At 41.3% G+C, this 16,867-nt stretch overlaps 1 protein-coding gene and 1 long non-coding RNA gene across 3 annotated transcripts in view; both read right to left on the reverse strand.

Annotated features, from left to right (window-relative positions):
* tnr (tenascin R (restrictin, janusin)) overlaps positions 1-16,343 on the reverse strand; it is a 252,698-nt gene extending 236,355 nt beyond the window's left edge. For both annotated transcript variants that reach the window (XM_067453468.1, XM_067453467.1), the window contains exon 1: positions 16,024-16,343. The gene's annotated coding sequence lies outside the window, so the exon portion shown is untranslated. The remainder of the gene's footprint in view (positions 1-16,023) is intronic.
* A 45-nt stretch (positions 16,344-16,388) lies between these two features.
* The window catches only part of LOC137089908 (uncharacterized), a 101,223-nt gene continuing 100,744 nt past the window's right edge, over positions 16,389-16,867 (reverse strand). Inside the window, exon 3 of the long non-coding RNA XR_010907793.1 lies at positions 16,389-16,536. This is a non-coding gene — a long non-coding RNA (uncharacterized lncRNA). The remainder of the gene's footprint in view (positions 16,537-16,867) is intronic.

Genomic DNA, 16,867 nt, shown 5'->3' on the forward strand with positions numbered 1-16,867 from the left:
TTATATTTTTGTTCATGCTCGAGAAGTCATTCCACTTGGATATGCATCACAACAGGGAAGAAAAGACGGTCACAACTTCCCTTTCATGTTTCTTATACAAATTGCATATGCACATATTCAAATTGCACAAAAATGGTGTATTTGTATAAGAAAAGCAGCATGCATATCGTGACTACCTTTGTGGTCTAGAATGGAACAACATGAGGGTGAGTAAATGATGACAGCATTTTAATATTTTCTCTGAATTATCCCTGTAATCATTTTAAGACTCTGAAAGGCATCCTCAAACAGCTCTTTCTACGACGGACACAATGTTGACCAAAGGAATTTACATCAAATGACAACACTGCACAGCCGAGGCGTATTTGAATGTAAATCTCAGTTCCTCTCCGACGCCGTTCGGCAGGCTGAATCTATTTAAATATGACTCTCGTCAGCAATTGTGTGGGCTTTTGTTTAAAGATCAAGTCTCTCAGACGATCACTTGAATGCACTTGTCCATTCAAACAAGACACACACTGATTTCATTCGCAAGCATTCTGCTCACAAATCAAGACTTTAATGGTTAGCCTGAAAGAGGCAATGGATACAAAGGATACAAAAAACGCTTCTCTTTTAACTACAAAGCAGGAAGGATGGCAATTGGCAAAGCAAACTTTATGTGGGAGTGTTCATCCATCTGCCCACACAGATGGGGAGAACCAGCGAGTGAAAGAGCAACACGAGCCACACACACAACTACACACAGTAGGTCAAATATCTGCTGATTCCTGCGACAACAGACGCGCTGTGTGTGATGCACATCTATCTTTCAACCTCTTTTTATTCTGTATCTATTGACAAAGAGACAGGAAAGTCTGATGCACAGCACATCAATGTGTCTGACTTTTACTGCGCTTCTCGAATCGCAGCCTTTTGCTTCGGGGAGAACTGGAGCGGATGCTGGATGTGTCCCGGAGCTGAAATCAATGATATTTGTTTAATTATTGGATGAACTTAATCACTGCTGTAATTACTGCCACTGCTTAGAAGTCATAAAATCATTTGTTTTATGGGATCTCGGGCTGAAATAATGAATACAAGCACACTCTAAAAACAACCCAAGTTGGGTTGAAAATGCACCAACCCAACAATTGAGTTGTTTTAACCCAATGGTTGAGTTGTTTTAACCCAGTGGTTGAGTTGTTTTAACCCAGTGGTTGGGTTAAATGTTGCTTAAGACAACCCAATTGCTGGGTAAGAACAACTCAACCATTGGGTAAAAACAACCCAATTGTTGGGTTGGTGCATTTTCAACCCAACTTGGGTTGTTTTTAACCCAGCATTTTTTAGAGTGCAATTTCGGCGTCTCTCTCCAAAAATGGTGATAGGGTTGTAACGAAAAAAGTAAACTTTGTGCTTTGGGGTCAAACGATGCTGTGCTAATTTTAAAGGGTTCAATAAATTCAAGATTAAAAATAGAATATGCCTTTTACAATATGCTTGAAGATTTATAAACTTTTAATAACATACAGGAGTAAATCAATGCATCTGTTAAGAGGAAGGTGACGATCTTTAAAGATATGTTTAAAGGTACTTAGTATATTTTGTTGTTGTTTTTTATGTTTTTATTTTTTCAAACTGTTCATGTATTTTCATGAATGATGTTTTTAATTTTTAGTAATTAAAGTGGCTTTCAAAGTAAAACATGCTTGAGTTTAAATGTAAATGGTGTGTAAATGTAGGCTTACTGTCACTGTGAGGATGGAGAAGTAATGTTTAAAGGAACGCTCCACTTTTTTGGAAAATAGGCTTATTTTCCGAGTCCCTTAGAGTTAAACATTTGAGTTTTACCGTTTTTGAATCCATTCAGCCGATCTCTGTATCTAGAGCTTTTAGCATAGCTTAGCATACATCACTAAATCGGATTAGACCATTAGCACCGCGCTCAAAAAAATTACCAAAGACTTTCAATATTTTTCCTATTTAAAACTTGACACTTCTACAGTTACATCGAGTACTAAGACCAACAAAAATTAAAAGTTGCGATTTGTTTTAGACCGATATGACCAGGAACTATTTTCTCATTCCTGCGTAATAATTACAGATTTACTTGTGTAAAAGTGCATTCTCTGCAACTACACAAACTTGGTGCCGGTCGCTGAGGACTTCTTTCAGTTGCTGTGTAATATCACTGCGCCGCTGCACCCGTGGGACGGCAGCAAAGTTCCCTGATTATTACGCAGGAATGAGAAAATAGTTCCTATCTATATCAGTCTGTAAAAAAAATCACAACTTTTCATTTTCCGTTGGTCTTAGTGCACGACACAACTACAGAACAGTCAAGTTTTAAATAGGAAAAATATTATATTTGAAAAAATAAAGTCTTTGGTCATTTTTGAGCACGATGCTAACGGTCTAATCCGATTCAATGATGTATGCTAAGCTATGCTAAAAGTGGTACCGCCAGATACAGAGATCGGCTGAATGGATTAAAAAACGGTAAAACTCGACTGTTTAACTCTAAGGGAAACTCTCGGAAAATAAGTGTTTTAAGTGTTTAATAGAGCACTATTTTCAAAAAAAGTGGAATGTTCCTGTAATTTGGGATGTAGTTATAGTGGTCATTCTGAGTATGTTTTAATTTAATTAATTCATCTGTTTTTGTTTTGTTATGTTATTATCCTTTGAACATTTTGCAATGTGATTATGTGTGAGGTATAATGAATGTGAACGTATAATGAATGAAGTTTGTTAAAAGTCTCTCTCTCTCTCTCGCTCTACCAAATTAGCTATTTGGTGTACCAGGAAGAACAGAGTAGAAGCAAAGGGGGTGAAATAGATCCGGTTATTATGGTTAATTGTTTTGTTAAAAAAGATTAATGTTGGAATATGCTTTTTATAATCTAACAAACAATGTGATGTATTTTTATCATTTTTTGGGGGGGTAGAAGGGTTTTTATGTGAACCTGATGTTTTGGGGTTTTTAAAGTAAATATCTTTTGAGGATGGTTGTTAGTAAATGTTAAATGGTTTTGTGTTTGGTTGTGGACATTTAAAATCTTGTGGAATATTCTTTAGTCATTTTTAGTACTGTATAAATAAAAGACATTCTAAAGTCAAAGTCTCTCTCTCTCTCTCTCTCTCTCTCTCTCTCTCTCTCTCTCTCTCTCTCTCTCTCTCTCTCTCTCTCTCTCTCTCTCTCTCTCTCTCTCTCTCTCTCTCTCTCTCTCTCTCTCTCTCTCTCTCTCTCTCGTCTCTCTCTCTCTCTGTGTTAGTTTGCATGAGTGCTGTACCCTGTGTCCTTTAGTAATATAGATCTGACACATTGTCAATGATTGCTAGTGACAGCATGCATTGACCATGTCTCTCCCAGAATCCAGTTTTACTGTCAGAACACGAGCAATAATTGAAAATGGCATCGCATCAGAAAGATTCATGTAGGTTCACATCAGCGTCTACAGAGCTGCAAATAAAAGTCGGCACATTTCCATTCCCAACATTTAGCGGCGGGAATTTGTGAGCAGATAACATATTAAGTTGATGATACAATTCTAACTAATTGAAGACAGATGGAATCTTCACTGGAGCAAATAATTGTTTTACTCCTTAATCACATGTCAATTAACAAGCGCAAGATCTGCGGCAATCCTGATTGGCTGAAATAAATGTGACCTCACCCACGCTGGGAATCTAAAATTACTGTGCTAGACTAAAGAGATAATGCATTACATTAAAAAAAGAGAGTGTGTGAACTGAATGCTTAGCAAAAAGACACGTTTATCTATACGTCTGCCAGCTTGGCAGATGACAGTCCCTACAAGTCATGACAGCTTTCTGTTTATCAGCATCTTACGCACGAGATAAACACACAGGCAATTTAAAATGAGAAAGCATGAATAGGTTTTTTGTTTTTTACTTTTAAATCAGTTTCAGTGCAGCAACTGCCTGACTGTAGTCTTTAAACAAGCAAGTATTAGCAGTTTAAGACCAGTGACGTGAGCGTTTTAAAATAACACCTACCAAAAGAAATGTGAGAGATTGTGAGATGTGACGTATTTTAATCAAATGAATTGCATGATATTTAAGTTATCGTATAGTTACAAATATAAGAATGTAAGAAAACAGGTTTGTCTTATATTCAGGGTCTACAGTTTTACGTCAGAGGCAGAGTATTTTTACTTTCCATCTTATTTTTCAAGTATATGTACTTTATTGGTGTTCTTCTTTGGTAAACTTTTCCAAAAAAAACTATTCCAAAATATAATATTGTAATATTATAAATATTGTAATAGTTTCATACTGAATATTGTTTAATACTTAATTACATTAAAAATGTAGGGCTGTATACTTTAACTCAAGTATAATTAATTAAAATTTTACTTGAGTACAGGTAAGAAAGTGCTATATATTTACTGTAATTAAGAGTTAAAGGTAAAAAAACAACAACTTATATTTATGAAAAGTTGTGCAGTAAAAAGTATGACATTAAATATTATGCTTTGGAGTGTAGTAATGTAAAAGGTTTCTTAAGAAAAACTTGAAAAAAATATATTGATATACTATACGTGCATGTCAATAATACACCCGCAACAATATAGGTGAGAACGGTTCAATCAATTAATAACACACATTTATCCCAGTGAACTAATGCTCAGTAATAATCACAATGTTTACTTGACCATGTTTATATAGTAATATGTCATATAGTAATAAACGGTCATATTTTTTTTTTAAATCTGCAACTGCAATAATAAGGCGCAATCATTTTAAAACAAGAGTCAATGTGTATTACTTTTATAATTAAAAGTCACACATTATATATTTGTTTTTGTTTGCACAATACACTGTATTTGATTGAATTCCCATTTAATTCATAGAAAGACACGTATTTGACACATATTCAATAAAGAATCAGGGTTATAATAATTCACTAAAACCATTAAAAATGTATTAATCTTCAATAATAAATGTTAAAAATGAATATACAACTTTATTAAAAGTTTTAGATTAACCTGATATAGCCGAATATATATATAGCTATTTCATGTATTTTTAATGTCAACAAAACAACAATGTCAAAATGTCAGTTCAAGTAATGCATTACACTTGAACTAAACTCATTAGATTGTAGGAGACAATCTACTGTTGACTAAAATCTTATGATATTTAGTCGAAAAGTAGACTAAAACTAAAAACAATTCAGGTGACTAAAATATGACTGAAACTAAATAGCATTTTAGTCAAAAGAATATAGACTAATTGATATAAAGTTTTTTTTTTAGTCCTGTCATCGTTGGTACATTTTACCAATACCTACCATACTTTTAATACAAAAATATGATCGTATAAAAAGCATTTTTCATTTTTTTTTTAATCAGGGTCATCTTAAATTCATACAGTAATCAAAAATAATCACATAAAGGGAGCAAAAGGTTCAATAAATGCATTGAAAAAGTGCCCAAATCAAAGTAACAAATGAATATTTAGTTGAGGATAAATTTGTATTTCCCCTTTAATTGTTGATCATGTTTTAATTTGGTTTGCACTGTTTTGAAAGCAAGTTCTGATTTTGTCAACATTGTTGATCCCAGAACATCATTTCTGTCCGCAAATGTAATCCTAACCTTATCCCTAAAATCATAGGGCACACTCTAAAACATTCTGAGTAAAAAACAACCCAATGTTGGGTCAAATATGGACTAACCCAGCAGTTGGGTTGTTTTAACCCAGCGATTGGGTTGTCTTAAGCAAATATTTAACCCAACCGCAGGATTAAAACAACCCAATTGCTGGGTTAGTCCATATTTGACCCAACATTGGGTTAAAACAACCCAGCATTTTTTAGAGTGCAATGATAGGGTTAGTAAGCCTAAACTTGACATAACTGTACCCCTCAAATCTGTCTGTTTGGAATGATTTTGATCCAGGAACATGTTGCACTCTGTGAAATCAGGTTCAGCGCTTGGGACATGTCTTTAATTTCATGTGTGTACTAATCGTGTTTTATTTCAAAACGGTCGTAGTGTTCTTTAATTGGCTGCATATCTTGGCAAGGTCACTACTCAAGAGATTATTTTCCCTCCAGTCCTACAGGGATAATCCACAATGACTTGCAGTCATTTTTAATAACCATTTTTTAATAATCACATGAAAATGTTAATTTATAACTAATATATTTGCCATTATAATGAATTTAATGTCAGCATTCAAATTCAGCCTCAACAAAACACACAATTGACAAATTAAACAAATGTGAATCACAAACCCAGTCATAAGGGTCAATGTTGAGATGTGTAGATGATCTGAAAGCTGAATTAATAATCTCTCCATTGATGTATGGTTTGTTAGGATAGGACAATATTTGAAAATCTGGAATCTGAGGGTGCAAAAACATCTAAATATTGAGAAAATCTCCTTTAAAGTTGTCCAAATGAAGTCCTTAGCAATGCATATTACTACTAATAATACATTTATGATATGAACATGTGCTAAATATCTTCATGGAGCATGATCTTAATATCCTGATGATTATTGGCATGAAAGAAAAATGGATAATTATGACCCTTATAGTGTATTGTTGGCTATGGCCACAGATATACCCGTGAGATTAAGAGCTCCAGGGTCACATAAACACTCAGTATTAATGAGCATAACTGTCTGTCCTCTCCTTTACACACACGCACGCACGCACACACACACACACACACACACGACCATTCCTGATAGGAGCTAAGAAATACCTGGCTCTTATCTGAGCGTTTGTAAATCACTCCTGATTTATTCCTTTCGTCCATTTCCTCCAGAGCTTTACAGAGCAATCAATCGCCCTGTTAGCCGGCCCAGATCGAACGCGAGCTGATAAGTCAAATGTTCTTTGTCACTGAGCACTATATAACAGTGTTTTTAGCCCTATATCGATTGCTGATTTTCTTTGGCTCAGCAAAGCTTTTCAATATGCCAGTAGTTGGGAATTTATCTCAAACTGTCAGGCTACCCGTCAGGTGTACCTGATATAAGGCCAATAAAAACACATGCAAAACCAAAAGTGCTGACTTGTTGCATTTTCACTATTAAAGGTGCTCTAAGCTGTCGTTTTTTGAATACCAAGCATAAAATGCTCCAACTACCTGACAGATATCACTGAAATGGGTGTCCTGAGAAATCACACTTGTTTCTGTGACAGTGGCTCTGTAAATTGCACACCAAGTGTTTCAGCCAATCAGAAATGCTCAATGCAAGTTAATCATTTTGCGCGTTCTGGTTTACTGATGTGTCTGTGGGGTTTTTATGAGAGTATGCGGTCTAATTCATTAGCAGAACGTGGCATATTCCCTTACAGCACATTTAAAAGGGAAGCGCGTCATTTCTACACTCAGTGCCGTTTCTAGGCATAGGCGTTCGCCAACAGCTGGGGGGCGCCAGTGAGCCCCCGCCCCAACAAGATTTTTTAGTTATTTCATATATATTTTATTATTAATATTTCGTACTTTTGCTATTTCGAGGCATTATGATTAGTTGCGATTATTGGAGTGAAGTGGTGATAGCAGCGCTGCAGTAATGAGATCATGTAGAGGACGGCAGGGACATCATCATCCGTGCTTTAGTTTCATCATCGAGAAAAGGTCAAATTGCCATCAGGGGCTCAATATCGTCAAAACAAAAAAGAGGAAATATTAAAAAGAAAGCGAAATATACAGGTATGTTAGTCTACTTATTGGTTACTTGTTCTCTACTAAGCTGGTCGCTATATCATAACGATGAGCAAAACATTACACTGAATATTCAGACGGATCTCACGAAAAATGCGTATAAAAACTACAAGTGTGCAATGTCGTGGAATGTATATGCCAAAACTCATTTTGGCGTGCATATGATACGCTGTTTTTTGCATGCATATGATACGCTGTTTTTTGCGTGCATATGATACGCATTTTATGGCATATTATACATACGAACCCCCCACCCCACTACCCTAAACCTACCATAAAGTGCGTATCATATGCACGCAAAAATGAGTTTTGAGGTATCCATTCCACAACATTGCACACTCGTACTATTTATACGCATTTGTGTGAGATCGGGTTGGAATATTAGTACTGGACTGACCACACGTCATGCTCATTTATTTAACGCGCAGAACATTATAGCATAGTTAATTTGAATTAAAAAAAAACATTACATCAGAGATAGCTGTTTAGTGTAAATTGATCAAGTAATACTGTCATAACCATGGGCGTCACTAGGCCAGTTTTTATTAACTTATGCCTCAGCCCACCCTAAAAAAACGAGTGACATGGTTTTCAAGCAATTGTTACCTAATTTTTTGGCCTTCAGAACAAATACACATATGTAGATCATAGAAATCAAAATTTTCTCGGGGGAGCATGCCCCCGAACCCCCCTAACATTTGTGATCGCAGTGGTAATAAACCTGGCTACATTATTGGATAAATGCATGTACAATATGGCCATGAAATAGGAAGTCATAGTTGCTTTATAAGTTATAGTTAAAAAAAAGGGGGGGGGGGGGGTAGATATGAAGAGATATGATAAAAAGGTATGAATCTTGCCTAGGGTGCCAGAAAGGCTAGAAACGGCCCTGGCTACACTGTAAAAAAATATTGTTGGTTTAACTTAAAGTAGCAACCTGGTTGCCTTAAAATGTTGAGTCTATTGAAATTAAAAAATTTGAGTTGATACAATGAAGGAAATTTGTTTAATGAACAAAAACTCAAAATATTGTTGTATCTTAAAAAAATTAAAAATGTGATAAATCCTGAAAATAGCACAATTTGGCTGCGTCAAAAAATCTTTTAATACTATTTGAATAAAGGTTGTCGATTCTCAAAAATGTTCATTGTATTAACTCAAATGTTTCATTTTAATAACCTCCCAAATTTAAGGCAACCAGGTTTATTTTCTTTATTTCAGTGTAGCAGCACTAAAAAGAAGTGTATTATTTTTTTATGGGGGCAGCCAATGGCATAAATCTAGGATATGGACTACATTTGCTGAACAGTTATAGATGGAGTAAGTGCTTAAAACACATTTGAATAGATTCATGATGCTGCTGGGTGTTGCTAGTGGTGTGAAAATGGCACGCTGCACCTTTAAATAATGTTGATGAATCTGTTTCTCACCTACAGGATTTCTTGCTCACTCTGAAACCGTTCAATCCGATTAACTCACTAATCAGATTAGCCAAATAAACATTAATCCCATTAATTCAGAGCATCACGCCGCAGTTCAGTCACTGTCTAAAGTGTTCTGAGATGATCATCAAGCCACAAAACCCAAAAGCAAGAGCTCACCGGCTCCCCCTATTGGCCGATCTGGAGTCTGGGAATCATCTGCAAGAGTTTTGAGGAGGATCAGGACACTTTTGTGGGCAGAAAAAGCTGTCAGAAAAGGTGCACACACAGCAGGCAAAGGTTCAAGTAATTTTCTCTCTCCATCACTTGCTCTCTTTATACCGAGGTATTATTTAAAGCTAGTGTGGCTACCAGAAGGTGAACACCAAAACAGAGCCGGCGAAGCATTTATCAAACAGATTGAACCCATGACAGAACAAACCACGGCTTTATGTTTGATGGAGGTAAAACCGAAATGCCTCCTTTATATGGTATCATTTTCTTCAACCTTTTTAGTCGTCCTTGGCTTATGCTGAACATTGAGGGTTGGTAATTAAATGGAGAACAATAGTGCTCAAAAGGGTCATTTCAACAGCAGGAGCGCATTAAAACTGCACATAAACTGCACTAACATAGCGTTATGATAAACAGATCCATCAGCTAAGCTGTATTTAAGTCAATGACAAAAAAGAGTAGTCACTTGAAAGCCATTTAATGGCAGTTGAGTGCATAGAGAGCAGCCGCCTCAACCTACTTTCATTTTGGACAATGATCCTCGGGTGGTCCAATATATGCAGCCCGATTTCTTTCTAAACGCTCGCGTTCTTCCGCAGAGTGCATGCAAATGGTTCCCTGGCTTAATTACCATTTAGCAGTCTAATAGCAAGAGTAGAGGAAACTTCTGCAGCATTCACTGCTGGGCATTGTGCAGAGGCAAAGCCCCTGGACTGAAATATGTAAATTATTAATTTCCTCATAGACTAACACAGTTGTGCTATTTGGTTACCCACAAGCGTGCCGCTACATGTTAATTAATCTCAGTGAGGGGGAAAAGTACCAGAAAAAAAGCTAATTTTATTATGCAATCATGATCAACACAAGATATAGGTGCGCAGATGCGTTTATAGTATATTAAATTAAAAGGTGGCTCATATTTTTTACTTACAAAACCCCCACAGAATTGTATCTGTAAAATCAGTTCAATATAAAATAGATTTTCCTCTTAAAGGGATCCCCTGGTGTTGAGACTTGTATGGCTTAATATGACATAAATGATGTCTCTTACTGAATTATGTAGTAGAAAACCCATGAAAGATCTACGTTATTTAAAAAATCGATTTTATATTTGGACCATGGGCGGTGCCATTTTGTTTGCGTTCTAGGTTGATGGTGTAGAATGGGTGCACTCCTCAATCAGCTGGCATTACCCGTAGCTATTTTTACCACAACGCAACTCGACAATTTTTCAGAGTTAAACAAAGTGTGTGCACATGTATGTTTGAGTGTGTTTTAAGTACAATTGCAAAGCAATTAATTGGTTTTGTGTAACTCTGCGATCGGTCAGGTGACCCAGTCGGTTGCGATCGGTCAGATGACCCAGTCGGATGCGATCGGTCAGATGACCCAGTCGGTTGCGATCGGTAAGGCGACCCAGTCGGTTGCGATCGGTCAGATGACCCAGTCGGTTGCGATCGGTCAGGGGACCCAGTCGGTTGCGATCGGTCAGATGACCCAGTCGGTTGCGATCGGTCAGGTGACCCAGTCGGTTGCGATCGGTCAGATGACCCAGTCGGTTGCGATCGGTCAGGCGACCCAGTCGGTTGCGATCGGTCAGGCGACCCAGTCGGTTGCGATCGGTCAGGCGACCCAGTCGGTTGCGATCGGTCAGGCGACCCAGTCGGTTGCGATCGGTCAGGCGACCCAGTCGGTTGCGATCGGTCAGGCGACCCAGTCGGTTGCGATCGGTCAGGCGACCCAGTCGGTTGCGATCGGTCAGGCGACCCAGTCGGTTGCGATCGGTCAGGGGACCCAGTCGGTTGCGATCGGTCAGGGGACCCAGTCGGTTGCGATCGGTCAGATGACCCAGTCGGTTGCGATCGGTCAGAGGACCCAGTCGGTTGCTATCGGTCAGGCGACCCAGTCGGTTGCGATCGGTCAGGCGACCCAGTCGGTTGCGATCGGTCAGGCGACCCAGTCGGTTGCGATCGGTCAGGGGACCCAGTCGGTTGCGATCGGTCAGATGACCCAGTCGGTTGCGATCGGTCAGGCGACCCAGTCGGTTGCGATCGGTCAGGCGACCCAGTCGGTTGCGATCGGTCAGGCGACCCAGTCGGTTGCGATCGGTCAGGCGACCCAGTCGGTTGCGATCGGTCAGGCGACCCAGTCGGTTGCGATCGGTCAGGCGACCCAGTCGGTTGCGATCGGTCAGGGGACCCAGTCGGTTGCGATCGGTCAGATGACCCAGTCGGTTGCGATCGGTCAGAGGACCCAGTCGGTTGCTATCGGTCAGGCGACCCAGTCGGTTGCGATCGGTCAGGCGACCCAGTCGGTTGCGATCGGTCAGGCGACCCAGTCGGTTGCGATCGGTCAGGGGACCCAGTCGGTTGCGATCGGTCAGATGACCCAGTCGGTTGCGATCGGTCAGAGGACCCAGTCGGATGAGATCGGTCAGATGACCCAGTCGGATGCGATCGGTCAGATGACCCAGTCGGTTGCGATCGGTCAGGTGACCCAGTCGGTTGCGATCGGTCAGGGGACCCAGTCGGTTGCGATCGGTCAGATGACCCAGTCGGTTGCGATCGGTCAGAGGACCCAGTCGGATGAGATCGGTCAGATGACCCAGTCGGATGCGATCGGTCAGATGACCCAGTCGGTTGCGATCGGTCAGGCGACCCAGTCGGTTGCGATCGGTCAGATGACCCAGTCGAATGCGATCGGTCAGATGACCCAGTCGGTTGCGATCGGTCAGGGGACCCAGTCGGTTGCGATCGGTCAGATGACCCAGTCGGTTGCGATCGGTCAGATGACCCAGTCGGTTGCGATCGGTCAGGGGACCCAGTCGGTTGCGATCGGTCAGGGGACCCAGTCGGTTGCGATCGGTCAGATGACCCAGTCGGTTGCGACCCAGTCGGATGCGATCGGTCAGGCGACCCAGTCGGTTGCGATCGGTCAGATGACCCAGTCGAATGCGATCGGTCAGATGACCCAGTCGGTTGCGATCGGTCAGGGGACCCAGTCGGTTGCGATCGGTCAGATGACCCAGTCGGTTGCGATCGGTCAGACGACCCAGTCGGTTGCGATCGGTCAGGCGACCCAGTCGGTTGCGATCGGTCAGATGACCCAGTCGGTTGCGATCGGTCAGGCGACCCAGTCGGTTGCGATCGGTCAGGCGACCCAGTCGGATGCGATCGGTCAGGTGACCCAGTCGGTTGCGATCGATCAGGCGACCCAGTCGGATGCGATCGGTCAGGTGACCCAGTCGGATGCGATCGGTCAGGTGACCCAGTCGGTTGCGATCGGTCAGGTGACCCAGTCGGTTGCGATCAGTCAGGTGACCCAGTCGGTTGCGATCAGTCAGGTGACCCAGTCGGTTGCGATCGGTCAGGCGACCCAGTCGGTTGCGATCGGTCAGATGACCCAGTCGGTTGCGATCGGTCAGGCGACCCAGTCGGTTGCGATCGGTCAGGCGACCCAGTCGGTTGCGATCGGTCAGGTGACCCAGTCGGTTGCGATCGGTCAGATGACCCAGTCGGTTGCGATCAGTCAGGTGACCCAGTCGGTTGCGATCGGTCAGGCGACCCAGTCGGTTGCGATCGGTCAGGTGACCCAGTCGGTTGCGATCGGTCAGGTGACCCAGTCGGTTGCGATCGGTCAGATGACCCAGTCGGTTGCGATCGGTCAGGTGACCCAGTCGGTTGCTATCGGTCAGATGACCCAGTCGGTTGCGATCGGTCAGGTGACCCAGTCGGTTGCGATCGGTCAGATGACCCAGTCGGTTGCGATCGGTCAGGTGACCCAGTCGGTTGCGATCGGTCAGAAGACCCAGTCGGTTGCGATCGGTCAGGCGACCCAGTCGGTTGCGATCGGTCAGGTGACCCAGTCGGTTGCGATCGGTCAGGCGACCCAGTCGGTTGCGATCGGTCAGGTGACCCAGTCGGTTGCGATCGGTCAGGCGACCCAGTCGGTTGCGATCGGTCAGGTGACCCAGTCGGTTGCTATCGGTCAGATGACCCAGTCGGTTGCGATCGGTCAGGTGACCCAGTCGGATGCGATCGGTCAGATGACCCAGTCGGTTGCGATCGGTCAGGTGACCCAGTCGGTTGCGATCGGTCAGAAGACCCAGTCGGTTGCGATCGGTCAGGTGACCCAGTCGGTTGCGATCGGTCAGGCGACCCAGTCGGTTGCGATCGGTCAGGCGACCCAGTCGGTTGCGATAGGCCAGAAAATTAAGGCAACCAGGTTACTTACTTTTTTAAGTTACACCAACATCTTTTTGTTGTTTTTTTTTACAGTGAATGTATTAATTCCCTAATAACTTATTATCTTAACTAATAATGTAAATGAATGTGTTAATTACCATCCACAATGGGTCAAAGCCATACATTTAAACTTCCAGTTGTCTGCTTTAATTAATCATTAGCTAACGATTTGCAAAGGTATCCTTATGTTCTGCCTTTACTTGATGAGGTGCATGACTGTTAACTTCTTTTGTGTGGGAGCGTCTTTTGAGTTTGCCTGTCTTTCCATTTGAGTGCCATTCTCAGTACTTTTGTCCTTGCAGTGAGTGTGCAATTTCAGCCAAAGCAAACATTTAAAAATGTACTATTTGCCGGTCCACATTATTGATTTACATTTCCATAAATTTGACTGTGTTGGTTAGGAAAGAGCCTTCTGACGGCTGCATGTTTAATAGATGTGTGCTTGTGGGAGCCAGCGCGTTATCTGGATTCTCAGACTCAGGGAAAGCTTTGAAATCATGCCTTAGACTAATGAAAGAGGAGCAGGAGGAAGGAGTGAGCAGCGGAGAGGTGTGATCTACCTACGGAGAGATTAGCATGAAGCCCTGAGCTCTCATCTTACACAGTGTGGGGAGCCATGCCGTATCGTTCGCTCACATGGCAGCGCGGTGAAGAAAAGGTCTTGTCGCTTGAGGTGTTAAGATTTATTCTCCAGCTATAAATCTGCAGAAAGAATCCCCCACACCAGATTTTTTAATATCATGTTGATACCACACTCTCTGCCCATGGACAATATGTTCAACTGACTTTGACAAATCAAACACTTAAGAAATACGACAATATCCCTCGCTCTGCAGGGAGGAGGAATGCATCCACGGCTGCAAGTGTGAGAATATTTCTCCTAAAAGGTGCCACAGGATGTAGGGGACAAATAAACAGCCTGTTTATCCACAGGATGGATGTGACATCATTATCTGCCCATAACAGCATCCCCAACTATTCGGATGGAAAGTTTTCCCACCGCACAGAATAATTGCTCACTCGGGTAAAGTAAGGCTGGCACTCTATGCAAAAGCAGGCACAGAGCAAACAGATCATGCCTGTTCGATTCTTTGTCAAACTAGGGCTGCAACAACTAATGGATCAAATCAATTATTATCGACAATGGAAATTTGATTATCGATTAGTCGCGCCTGCGTGCTGTGCACAGGAAACCATCAGCCAATCACGTCGCTTTACAATAGTGAATAACCCATTTTCTATGGACAAAACGCATTTGGAAAACAGCAAAGGACACCGAGTGAGCTGCGCCGGGAAACGTACATGATCCAAGTTGTCTTTATATTTATAAATGCTTTAAAGAAAAGCGTTTATCGTGTCTTGAACTTGATGTTGTTTTTTGTGAGATGTGTGTGCCGTTTAACGCATCTGACACAGATTTTCCCTCAGCGCATAACTTACATTTTATGCTTACAGCCTTACCTAAATAATAATAATAATTAATTATTATATATATATATATATATATATATATATCACAAGTAATCATATTTATGAAAACAGTAAAGGCATTGTTGGTGTATAGGTCATTAATGTAATGCAACTGCTGTTCAGTTAAGTTTGCTTATTATTTTTAAATTAAGTTTTTTTAAATAGTAAACTTTAAATAGTAAGGAATCAGTTGTTTTTAGGTGTGTTCTAACACTATTTTGCTAATAATCTACAGCATAGATTGTTTTCATATCCATTTATATTATACAATGTGCGGATGTCAGCATTAGGCAGGATGTGAAACAACATTGTTTAAAATAATGGATTAAAATACATTTTTTATTGTATTTTTATGTATAATATTTTTCCAATTTGTCATGCAAGTAATCGACTAATCGAGGGAAATTGCTCCGATGTCAAACTCTGAAATAATTGAGCTGACCCAAAAACTAAAGTTTTGCATTTGTATTTCTAAACAGCATATATCACAAATCTGAATACTAGAATATATGCATATATATCCATTTTTTCATTCGTTTTAATTTTGCATGCATCATATCGAACATTCTCTTCCAACAATTCAAATACACGCTTCATTTCTTAACTACATTTATTGTCATTACCTAAATGACAGATTTTACTGAAAATAAAGCTCTCCAATCATCATTGTGCATCAACTTCTTTAAAACCAATGTTTTCTGTACTCGCACTTGTGAGTCAGTCAAAACAACATAAATGCGTACTGATACTACTTCTGGAGTACTCAATGCATGTTGAAAATAGAAGCCAAAAGCTTTGGTAACATCAGACTCAGTCTTGTCCCTGGTGTGACTTCATTAGCTCTGAAGCTCAGGTTGATAATGTTTTGATTGATGCGGAAGACAAACCACCATCCGAGCCCTTAAGAACAGCACGGCTGCTATGAGAAGAGAGCACTTATTAAACACCAGCTGCTCAACTTACCTAGTTTTGGAGCCCGGTGCTGTAATCGCTCAGATCTCCACCTTCTCCGCTCCACCCTGGTCCTTGAGCAGCTTTCTCCCTCTCACAAGCTCTTGAGATCGGTCAGGCTTTCTGTGTTTTCTCTGGTCTATTGTTGCCACCGGTTAGATTGGAGATCCTTTCTGGCTGCAATGAGGAGGCTGGGCAACGTGAACACCTTGCTCTCGCTCCAACTCCGTCTCTCTCTGCCTATCCGTCTTTTGCACACTCCTCTTTTCCTCTCTCCCTTTCGCACACGCAAATGCACGCTATCTCTGTCTCCCTCCCTTTCCTTCTCCTACCCTCCCCATGCCTCTCTCTCTCTCTCTCTCTCTCTCTCTCTCTCTCTCTCTCTCTCTCTCTCTCTCTCTCTCATTGTATTGATCTGCTGGCGTTCTCCTCCTGCAGCCTCTAGAGGGGGTTCCAATAGCTGACAGTAGCCAGTCCAGAACTAATCCCACTAGCTTCAGTCCGGCTTCGCTCGGAAAGAGAAAGCTGTAGAGAGAGAAGAATGGAGAGAGAGAGAGAGAGAGAGAGAGAGAGAGAGAGAGAGAGAGAGAGAGAGAGAGAGAGAGAGAGAGAGAGAGAGAGAGAGAGACAAAAGGATGAGATGTGGATTCTCTCACACACTATATAAAAAAACCTGTTAAATTTACAGTAAAAGCTGGCTTCTATTGTTGGCACAAGTTACATACAGTGGCATCATTTCAGGCATTATGGAAGGCATTATTCTGGTGCCTGTATGTTCATGGTATATTTGCCATTCTGGCAAAAGGAGTCATAATGAGGATATTCCCAAAAAATGTGGTATTGTTCTTTTTAAAAT

Source organism: Pseudorasbora parva, chromosome 9, assembly GCF_024679245.1.
Source record: "Pseudorasbora parva isolate DD20220531a chromosome 9, ASM2467924v1, whole genome shotgun sequence".
Taxonomy (NCBI): Eukaryota; Metazoa; Chordata; class Actinopteri; order Cypriniformes; family Gobionidae; genus Pseudorasbora; species Pseudorasbora parva.